This window comes from Ursus arctos, unplaced genomic scaffold (genome assembly GCF_023065955.2).
Source record: "Ursus arctos isolate Adak ecotype North America unplaced genomic scaffold, UrsArc2.0 scaffold_3, whole genome shotgun sequence".
Taxonomy (NCBI): domain Eukaryota; kingdom Metazoa; phylum Chordata; class Mammalia; order Carnivora; family Ursidae; genus Ursus; species Ursus arctos.
Window position 1 is genome coordinate 46,602,156 of NW_026622985.1, and position 11,836 is coordinate 46,613,991.

Consider the following 11,836-nt stretch of genomic DNA (forward strand, 5'->3'; position numbering starts at 1 on the left):
GGAATACAGCTGCATAAGTTATGTGGAATTCTGTACAGATTGTCTGTTCTCCACTTTTTGAGTAAATTATTTATAGCAGTATGGACTCATGACTCCTATACTTCGGTTTATAATGCAACACTACTTTATTGTGTTGATAACCGGTTCTCGCTTCAGCCACCGGGAGTTCCTTAAGTTTGTTCCTGTGTCCTGATCTATTCACATTACTGTGGTTTTGGTCTTTTCTTTGTTTTTGTTTTGAGTGTTACCTTACTTCCTGGCAATTCAAGACCTCTCCAGATTCCTCTTGTATTTTTCCTGCCCCAGTCCTAGAATCAGTTGTCCCCCGCCCCAAGAAGCTCTTGTTATTTTTAATGGTGAATGTATGAGAACCAAGATCTGAGGGTCAGGTGAACCCATTGCTACCCCGGAGCCATTGCTTTTAGGCTCTCTCAGGTGGCACAGTAAGGAAATAGCTATGTAAACGCTAACTTGTATACATACACATACCTGTAAGTATTTTTATATGTGACAATATTTATTGATACTGAGCTGAAAATGAGTTCACGTGGAGGTTTCCAACACTAATCCATTACCACGTGGCTCATTTTAGTCTCTTCCCTTTGCTTGTATGTAACCTCCTACTCCCACCGTGAGAAAACTTGTTCCCATCATCCATTTCGGTTTACTTAGTTGTTGAATTCCAGTATACATGTGCAGTGGTTTCAGAATCATTAACACCTATTCCCAGGAGAAACTTTATTAACTAGAATACAGTGCTTATGTACAGTTCCTTTTAACTCTAGAGATCTCATTTCCCAAATTACTTAGGCTGGCATCTTTTCCGCCATCGTCTTCAGTGAGGTTGTCTCCGACATTTGTAATACCGTTGGATTCTTTGTCGCATTCTGTTTGGTCTTGAGATCCTGTGACTTCTTAGAGGATTCTTTTAGATCTGCCTATGCGAAGGTTCGTTGTGCTGTAAAGTTCTGTAAGTTTTCATAAATGCATAGTGCCATTTATCCACCATTACATCTTTATGCAGAATGGTTTAATCATACTAAAAACTTCTGGGCTGCACCAATTTAACATCCTCCTAACCTCTAGTAATGCGCTCATTATCTTTATAGTTTTACCTTTTCTAAAATGTCTTTTAAAATTAAATGATGCAGCTTGTAGCTTTTGCAAACTGCTTTTTTCATTTATCAAAATGCATTTCAGATTCATGTTTCTGCATAGTGTGATAGCTCATTACCTTTTATCACTAAGTAGTATTGAATGGATGTACAACCTTTTATTCCCCTCCATTCACCTAGTGAAGGGCATTTTGGTTGCTTCCCTTTTTTGGCAATTAGTAATAAGGCTGCTATGATGATTCATGTGCAAGTGTTTGGCCATAAGTGTTCAACTAAGTTTTTGAGTCCTTGCCCATTTTTTTATCAGATTTTTTTTTTGTATTGAGTTATAGAGGCTTCTTGCATATTTTGGAAATTAACTCTTTTTCAGATAGATGGTTTTCAAATATTTTCTCCTGTTCTGTAGATGACTTTTTCACGCCAGTGGCTGTTTCCTTTGCTACAAGAAATTCTTTACTTTGTACTCACACTTGTCTATTTTGTCTTCTGTTGACTGCACTTTTAGTGTTCTATGTACAAAAAGATCATTGCCAAAACCAGTGTCAAAGAAGTTTTTCTCTTATGTGTTGTTCTAGGAGTTCTACATTTTCAGGCCTTATGTGGAAATCTTTAATCCATTTTGAATTGACTTTGGTGTATGGTATAAGGTGGGGCCTAATTTCATTTCATTTCTTTCTTTTCTTTTGGCGTGTGGATAGCCAATTTTCCCAGTACCATTTGTTGAAGAGACTGTCCTTCCCCATTCTGTGTCCTTGGCATCCTTGTCAAAGATGAGTTGACTCCACATGTGGGGGGTTATTTGTGGGCTCTGGTTCTAGTTCATTGATCTGTATGTCTGTCTTTCTGCCTGTGCCATACTGTTTTAATTACTGTGACTGTACTGTATATATAATGTACTGAATATTTTTAAATTAAGTGCTTGTACTTTTCAAGATAGGTTTGACTATTTCTGGGCTTTAAAGATTTCATACAAATTAAAAAATTTTTTTTTCTATTTCTATAAAAAATACCAATAGGATTTTGATGGGGATAGTATTAAATCTGTGGATCACTTTGGACAATATGGACGTTTTAACAATATTAACTCTTCCATTCTATGAACACAGGAGGTCTTTCCGTTTATGTTTGTCTATTTTTATTTCTGTCATCAATGTTTTGTAGATTTTAGCATACAAGTCTTTCACCTTCTTGGTTAAGTTTAATCTTAAGTATTACATTCTTTTTGATCCTGTCGTAAATGGAATTGTTTCCTTTATTTCCTTTTCAAATGGTTTGTTGTTAATTTATAAAATACAACTGGTTTTTGTATGTTGATTTTTATATCCTGTAACGTCACTGAATTTGTTAATGAGCTCTAACGGTTTTTGATAGAGCCTTGCGGTATTCCACTTGTAGGACGGTCTTATCTGCCAACAGATAATTTTACCTGATTCTTTCTGATTTGGATACTTATTCTTTCCTAATTGCTCTGGCTAGGCTTTCCAGTAGTATGTTGGATAGATGTGGTGAGAACGGACACAATGTCTTGTTCTTGATATTTGAGGAAAAGATTTCAACTTTGCACCATTGAGTATGATGTTAGCTGTGGGCTTGCTGTATACGGCCCATATTATGTTGAGTAATGTTCTTTCTACTCATTGTTGGTTGAGTGTTTTCACCATGAAAGGATGTTGAACTTGTCAAATGTTTTTTTCTATATTTATTGACCTGATCATGTTATTTTTATCTTTCATTCTATTATGTGGTGTATCACCTTGATTTGCATATATTGAAATATCTTTGTATCCCAGGGATGAATCCCGCTTGGTCATGGTGTATGATCCTTCCAACGTGCTCTTGAATTTGGTTTGCTAGTATTTTGGTGAGAATTTTTGTATCTGTTTTCAACAGACATACTGGCCTGTAATTTTTTTTTTTTCTTGTAGTGTCTTTCTCTGGCTTTGGTATCAGGGTGATGCTGATCTCATAAAATGAATTTGTGAGTTTTTCTCTTCTTAAAGTTTTTGGAAGCAGTTTGACAAAGATTCATGTTAACAGAATGAACAGGCAATATGTGGAGTGGGAGAAAATATTTACAAACCATCTATCTTATAAGGGGTTAGTTTCTAAAATATGTAAGGGACTCTTAAAGCTCAATAGTACCAAAAAAACCCTAATTTTAAAAAAGGGGGCAAAGGACTTTAACAGTCATTTACCTAACTTACTCGAAAACTTAGGTACACACAAACACCTGTATGTGAATCATTATGGCAGCTTTATTGATAATTGCCCCAAACAGGAAGCAATCAAGATGTTCTCCAATAGGTGAAAGGTCAACAGGTATATGAAAAAATGTCCAACATCATTAACTACAAGGGAAATTCAAATCAAAACTATAATGAGTCATCCCTCACATCTGTTAGGATTATATCTAAAGGATTTTTACCTTTAGGTAAAATTAGGATTATTACCTAAAGAACGAATGATAACAAACGTTAAGGCTGTGGAGGAAGTGGTATCTTTGTGCACTGTTGGTGGGCACATAAAATGGTACAGCAGCTATGGAAAAAGTACAGAGACCCTCAAAACATTAAAAATAGAAATACTACATGTTCAGCAATTTCATTTCTGAGTATTTGCTCAGTGGAATTGAAATCAGAATCTCGAAGAGATATCTTCACTCCTTTGTTCCTTGAGGTACTATTAACAGTAGCCAAGATATGGAAATAACCAGTAGCCATGACAGATGAATGGCAAAGAAAGTATGGCATATAAATATAATGGAGTATTCTTCAGCCTTTAAAAATAAGGAAATCCTACCATCTGTGACAGCATGAATGAACCTGAGGAACATTGTGCTAAATGAAGTAAGCCAGTCAGAGAAGGACAAATGCTTTGTGATTCAGCTGTTATGAGGTACCCAGAGTAGTCAAAATCACAGAAACAGATAATGCAATAGTGTTTGCCAGGGACTGGGGGTGGGGGAAATGGTAAGTTGTTATTCAGTGGTTATAAAGTTTCAGTTATGCTAGAATAAGTACAATTTACATCTTAGGCCTTTTCACATCTCTTCCAATATATGTCTTCTTCCTTTATTGTCTGCAAATTCTAGGCGTATGTTGTACAACATAGTGCCTGTAGTTAACAATACAACATTGTGCCTTTCACAGTTTGGTAAGAGGGTAAATATCTGTTAAATGTTACCACGCACGTGGGAAAAAAAAAAAACACAAAGGGACACAAGAAAACTCTGGGAGGTGTTAAATAGGTCTCTTACCTGATTGTGGTAATGGCATCATGGACATTTGCCTCTGTCCAAACTCGTCAGATTTTACATATTTAATATGTGCAGTTTTTTTAAAAAAATCAATTATGCCTCAAAGCTATTTAAAAAAGAAAAATAAAAGCAGTACATGGGTACAACTTACAGGGAGGGGGGAAGTAAGGTCAATCCCTAAAGAGCATTATTCTATATAAGTGGGTTGCGTAGTAAGACAAAACTGAGCTTTGTAAGAAACCACCAAGCCATCTTGAAAGTAGCTGGGCCATTTTATATTCCCATGAACAGTGAGCGAGAGTTCCTGTTGCTCTGGAGCTCCTGGCCAGCGGTTGGTATCATCATTACATCTTGATTTTACTCAAGTGAGACCCGTCCTGGACTTTGCATCTACAGAACTCATCTGTAGATCCATAAGATAATAAATGTGTACTAGTTTAAAGCAGTACTTTTCTGGTAATTTTTTACGGAAGTGAGAGAAAACTAACACGCCTCTGCGGTGTTTACACGATGAACAGTGCGTACACTTTTGCACAAGTCTATCCTCTGCTTCACATCCATTGTATCTTCTGCAGAGACTGACTGCCAGAATATAATGCATGACTTGGAAACCTTTCCATGAGTAAGAGAGAAATTATTATATTCCTTCTCTCCATTTATTAAAACCAAACACCTTTTACCAATGGCCAAAAGGGACCTTATTTCCCAAACTCCCCGGCTCTCCACCCTTGGTGTAAAGAAATGTTAATAAATAGGTTTTTAAAAGTATACTTTGAAGCTTAATTTTATCTGAAAGTATGTTTATATAGTTAAGTGTACACTTTTTACATTTTTTTCAATTTCTTGTTTTTAGATCTCTCTCTTTTTTTTTAAACTTTCCTTGAAGATTTCAGTTCTTCAAAATGAATCTGATGATTAATATTTTAGGTTTGCTAGGATGGTAGGAAAAATGCAGAGTATGTAAGACTCGAAAACACAGTTTTGGAGAGAGTCTTATGACTAATATTTCATTGTACAATGCAGAACAAAAATTTTCATTTATAAACATTTGCCCTGATCCGTTCCTCTAAGCAATTTACATCTTAGGCCTTTTCACTTCTCTTCCAGTACATGTCTTCTTCCTTTATTGTGTGAAATTTCTGGTTCTCCTCCAAATGGGGCCACCTATTCATTCTGTCACCTATATTTATTTTCCTCCACATCAAAAAGCCACTTACAAAGTACTTTCAGTCAACGTTTATACAAAAGATATTTTTAAATTACGATTCACTAGGGGAAAAGAAAGCTAATTACATACTTTAAAAAAGAACATAGGTTTTCAACCTGTATTAAGAAACATGCTATCGGCAAGTATCTAAGGATTTATCAGCATTTTTTTTCTTTTTACCACTCTCATTTCCTTATCACCCCCTCCTTTTACACATCGTTTTTTATAGCAAGATTCATAGCATCATATATATAAGAAAAAAAAGGTAGTGAGAAATCTGTGCTAGAGTTTACCTACCAATATTTAAGTTGATCAGAAAATAGCAGGAATGCAAACATCCCCAAATGGCAACTGATGAAGAGGTGATGGGATTAAAAAAAATAAATAAATTGCAAAGCAAAACTTACACTCAAGGTAGATCCACCAGAGATATAGAACAGTTGATACACGTTTAATCCTTAATTTCAGAAAAACATAGATGATTTCTGCTAAGATCAAGGACTAAAAAAGCATGAATTGTTTCCATTCAAGGTGAACGAATGCTGAGTATCAACTGTGCTAAGACCGTTTTTTACCTTGAACATTTTACAATCTAGAGGGAGAAAAAGATAGGTACAGATGTAACTAATAATTTACATTATTTTAATGTAAATCTTAATATAAGGCGAGGGATCACTATCCTAACATAAATACAGGGATTTGAGGAATTCAAAAAGAGAAACACTGTGTCTAACTAGGAAAACAAGCTTTAAGCAGGAGGGAGCATTTGGGATGGACTTGAAAGCACTGATAAGAATTTAATCATTGGGAACAGAATGGGCAATGCTAGAGGTGGAAAATAGGCAAATATTTAGGAAACATGAAACAATCCTGCATAGATTTTTGGGAGGTTAAGAGTGAATAATAAGTTAGGAATTGAAGAAAGCTTACATTTTTGGAAATCCCTAAAAGTCCAACAAAATTTTATTTAATTCACTAGACGATAAGACGCTGTCAAAGTTTTTCAAGACCATTATTTTAACAAAGATATTTAAGGCAAATTAGATGAAATAATAAAAATGCAATTGGGAATTAAGAGGTCATTGTGGTTGTCCCTATAGGTCTGGATTTCACTCATGAGTGTGCATGAGAATAGTGTGTAGAGAGAACTAAAAAGCCAATGACTGGGCCCAACCCCTGAGACTATGATTCAGTTTGTTTAAGTGGCGGGGCTCAGGAACCTTAACAAGTTCCCCCAGGCGGTGCTACGCATATTCAAGTCTGAGTGTCTACATGGCAGGGGAGAACCTGACTTCAAGTGTGGCAGAAGAAATGGCTCATAGGGTACAGATGAGACAGATGTGGCACCCTGGCTGCAAACCCTGAATTTTTATAGATGACTCAGTTTCAGTTCAAGAATCAATTAACCAAAGCATCAAAAACAATGGATATTTCTTAAGCTCTACACCGCTCATTCTCAGAATTGCTTTCTGAAGGTGACTGTAAAACCGAGCACTGCCTTCTTATACATGGTTTGTGGTTGGATCTAGCAAGTTGAGACTAAATAGAGAGACTATTAGAGTAGTGTCCTCACTACTTCTCTGCTTTCTTCAAAGCAGGGTGGGGCTGCCAAGAGAGATTATGGAAAACAGGGAGGTGAGGTGAGTTCTTCCAGGCCAGACATATTAACTCCTTCATCTGTCAAAGCAGGGTCAATGTTAGTGGGATGAATGAGTGAATGAATGAATGAATGAATGAATGAATGAATGAATAAAGAGGAACCTGGGTGGCTTTTGATGAAGGTTGACCGGACAGTGGTTCAAGCAGTATCAGGAAAAATAATAGCAACAATGTCCTAATAAAGATTTTTAAAGATACTAAAACACTGTTTTAGGAAGTCTTTTTGACTTTCTACCACAGCTAGGAACATTGGTAAGCCAAAAGCTAAAGCTTATTAGTCTCTCTTGTGGGGTCTTTACCTCCTCTTCCCAGAAACACTTGCGCTAGAGTTTTCTACACAGTAATGGTCAACAGCAGGGTGGTATTTCAGACGAGGACATTCCTGATAGAAGAACTATTTGAGTGTCCCTGGGGTGATACACTTTTCTGGTACCAGATTCTCCTCCTTATGCTTAGAAAATTCAGCAAAGCATAACATAAAGCACAGAAGAGAGCCTCAAAGAAAATACTGGTCCTGCACAGCAAACTTGATTTGCTCTAAAGAAGTGGAGTTGTGAATAAACTGTATGAACAGTATTTATAAATATTCTTCTACTTAATAGAAAAAAGTCTGATGATATGTCTGCGTGAACAAGGTGTTAAATTCTGGAAAACAACTATTTTCTAGGACATTTATTAGAACATAATTATTTAAAATTACCATAATTAAAAACAAAATCAAAATTATTAATTATAATTAATCATGGAACATTTTTATAGCAGTGAGAATTCCTTCAGTTTAATAACTACTGAAGTAATTCTTTGTGGAGAAAGAACAGAAGACCAGTAATAAAGAACATTATTTTAACTAGATATCCATATTATCATATGATTATAGTATTATTTTTAATATGTTTGGTTCATGAGCTCTGACTCTTGAGCTTTGTCACTTGGAAGATAAATTTATCCCATATGAGTCTGACTAACTGATGTTTCAGCTTCCAAAACACTACGTATGGTACAGTGTTTTAAGTTAGAAAATTCAGATAGGAATCCAGCCCATTTGATTTATTGGCAAAGTCCCATTACTACTTTTTTTTTCACGGCAGCATATTAACATGACTCTCAGGTGGCTTGAAGTAGATCCTGTTTATTTCATTTGACTTTGGCTAGGGTTATAAAAATGACCGTACTCTGCTGCAGAAGAGATTTGACTTCTCTCACAGAACAGAGGTTCTTCCAACCACAATGTATCATGGCATACATTTCATCCCGTATGGTAAACAGCTATTTAACAAGCCACTAGCAGACAAAGTAGCTATTGTCTGAGAACCCCTGAGTCATTCTCATGTCATGGAAAGTAGAACTACTAACTTCAATCATAACCATGTGGCATTTTAGAAATCTTCCTAACTCCAATATACAGAAATGTGTAATTGATTTTTAACTTAGACTTAAATTTCACATTGACTGGCACTGTCAAATTTACCTTCTATAATATTGAAATAGCAGACTAGGAACTACACTACAGGGCTTTCCTTACGAAATTAGGCAGCTTGTAGAATTAGTCATCTTATACCATTTTAATAACATTCAGTGGTCATCAATTCCATTGAAGAGTAATTTTAGATTCAAAATTATTTCAGATTGAGCTATTGTTTCCTTCCAGATAAAATATTGACACTACATTCTTTGACTATGTGTTTAATTATAATGTGCAAGAGTCTATCTGGAAAATGAACAAGTACCAATGATTGTGTGTGTGTGTGTGTGTGTGTGTGTATGTGTGAGATAACTGCATTTACACTATGTTTATCATTTAGATGTACACTAAACCATTTTTGTGTGTGTGATTAATATTTAATAATAGAATCTAAATATATTCATTGGATTTGTTTAGAAGTGTACTTGGGATTTATTGAAATTTTGAAGATAAGCAAAAAGAATATAAACATAAAATTGAGGGGCACCTGGGTGGCTCAGTTGGTTAACTGACTCTTGATTTCAGCTCAGGTCATGATCCAATGGGTCATGGGATTGAGGCCCATATAGGGCTCCACGATCACTGGGGAGTCTGCTTGAGATTCTCTCTCTCCCTCTGCCCCTCCCCCCACATGGACTCCCTGCTCATCAGAGAGTCTGCTTCTCCCTCTGCTCCTCCCCCTGTTCGTGCTCACCTGTGTGCGCTCTCTCTTTCCCTCTCAAATAAATCAATAAATAAAATCTTTAAAAAAAGAAAATAAGAAAGGATTTCAAAAAGTGAAGAAATGAGCCATGTGGTTATCATAGGGGTGAAAATTACGGTGGAAAGTACAGCCAGTGCAAAGGCCTGAAGCAGGAGTAGTGTTTTGAGAAATAGCAAGGAGGCTAAGGTGGCTGGATTAGAGTGAGCAATGGGGACAGTGGTGAGGGACAGGGTCACATGGTAACAGAACAGTTAGCTGTCTTAGGACCTTGTGGGCCATTACTGGCAGTTTGGCTGTTACTTTGAGGAACAGTAGGATCCATGATAGAGAAGAGAAAGGCCATAGAGTGACTTCCATTTCATCATGATTACTCCAGCTGTGGGCTGAAAAGAGACAAAAAGATTGTAAAGGCCATACACAGAAGCTGACAGACCCCCCGACGGCAGTAGCTCAGGTAAAACGTGGCACTGCTTCAGGCCAAAGCATTAGAGGAGGTGCTGGAGAAGAGCCTCCTTTCTGAGTACAACTTGAAAATGGAGCCTCGGGATGGTCTAACTGGAAGCAGGGTGTGAGAGAAACCAAGAAGTGAAGAAGTAACTCTAGAACTTTTGGCTTTATAACTGGAAAGATGAAGTTGCCATCAACTGGGATTTGGAACAGATTTTAGAGAAAAGCACAGAGTTTGGTTTTAAACCTTTTCAGTTTGGCAGGTTGTACGGGCATCTAAATGGAGATAAAGGAGAAAGGTCTATGCATCTAGAGAAGGTTTTTGTTTTGTTTTGTAAAGGGCCTTTTGTAAAGGGCCAGGTAGTCAATATTTTATTAGACTTTGTGGGCCAAATGTTCTCTGCCCCAACTACTCCGCCATTGAGGGCTACAGACGATATGGGGGGAAAAAAAGGTGGGGTTGGGGCGCCTGGGTGGCACAGTCCTTAAGCGTCTGCCTTCGGCTCAGGGCGTGATCCCGGCGTTATGGGATCGAGCCCCACATCAGGCTCCTCTGCTATGAGCCTGCTTCTTCCTCTCCCACTCCCCCTGCTTGTGTTCCCTCTCTCGCTGGCTGTCTCTATCTCTGTTGAATAAATAAGTAAAATCTTTAAAAAAAAAAAAAAAAAAGGTGGGGTGAGGCATGGCTGTGATTCGTAAAACTTCATTTGCAAACACAGGCTGTGGCCCAATGTGGCCTGAGGGTCATAGTTTGCTGACTTACTGTTTAGAGTTTGAGACAGAGGTCTGAATGAAAGAAAGACATTTGGGAATTATCGGTATATAAATACTTCTAAGGCCATGCTAATTTGATGTAATAACATCATTCTGCTTTATAAAAGCTTTAGGACAAAAGAATGATTTGTTATTAATGATAAAGAAGGAGGTGGTTGAGTCAACAGGACGTTGAGCAATCAGACAGAGATAAGATAGTCTTTCCTAATGACATCAAAGAGAAAAGTACTACTAAAAACAGTCTTGCAGGTACAGCAAATCATCAAATCTTGGTAACTGATATGACAACAGTGACATAGAAACAGTACTTGGAAAACTGAGAGAAAGCTGAAAGATTTCCTTGTGGTTTAGGTTTGGAGTTGAAACAGTCCCGTTGCATTGTTACTATAGGAGTAAGTCATTTTAGAAGAGAATAGCAGCGTTTCCCAACTGTTTTTATTATTACCATCATTTCCCCTATGAAGTTTTTTTTTCCTTCCTCATTGCAACCCCCTATGAAATTTTAATACCTAAGCCACACTGTATGCATCTTTATCTCCAGATACATAATATATATGTTGTTTGGAGAGCCAGAAGCCATTTTAGCATCTAAGATTTTACTCACCCTTCCCCAAGAACCAATGCTCTCCCCAACTCCCTGGGAATGCTCGTGCCCCTTTGAGGATGGCTGCTTCAAAGGATGGACTCCTCATTTCGAATTTACATGCCTCTAAGCTTTTCCTGAAACGTCTTGGTTGGTGGGGGTGGATTGTAGAAAGGTGTTGGAAGGCAAGACTAGGGGAATAGAGCTAAGGAAAGAAAAGTTTACTTTCCCTTGTTTTTGTTATACTTACCCCCCCCCCTTGTCATTGTTCTGCTGAAATCTAATTTGACTGTGAAGTATAGAAATGTCTATATAAAAAAAAGAAAAAAGAGAAAACATGTTTAACTTAGTATCTCATTTTTAGGGAAATACAGATAGGGGAAAAAAGCATACCAGATATAAATGGAAAATTTTAGCAGAATTATTTTAACATAATTGATACAGTTAATATCACATCGAAAGATCAAATTAAATGTTACTTCCACTTTATAAAGCCTCATCATCTACCAAGATCCATTAGTAGCCAAGACAAGTCTGAGTTATAAAACTAGTCTCATTCTGGTTTCATGAGATAGTCTAATGGTCTTAGTATCTCAGTTTCCAGGCTTGGAGACAAATGTAAATTACAAT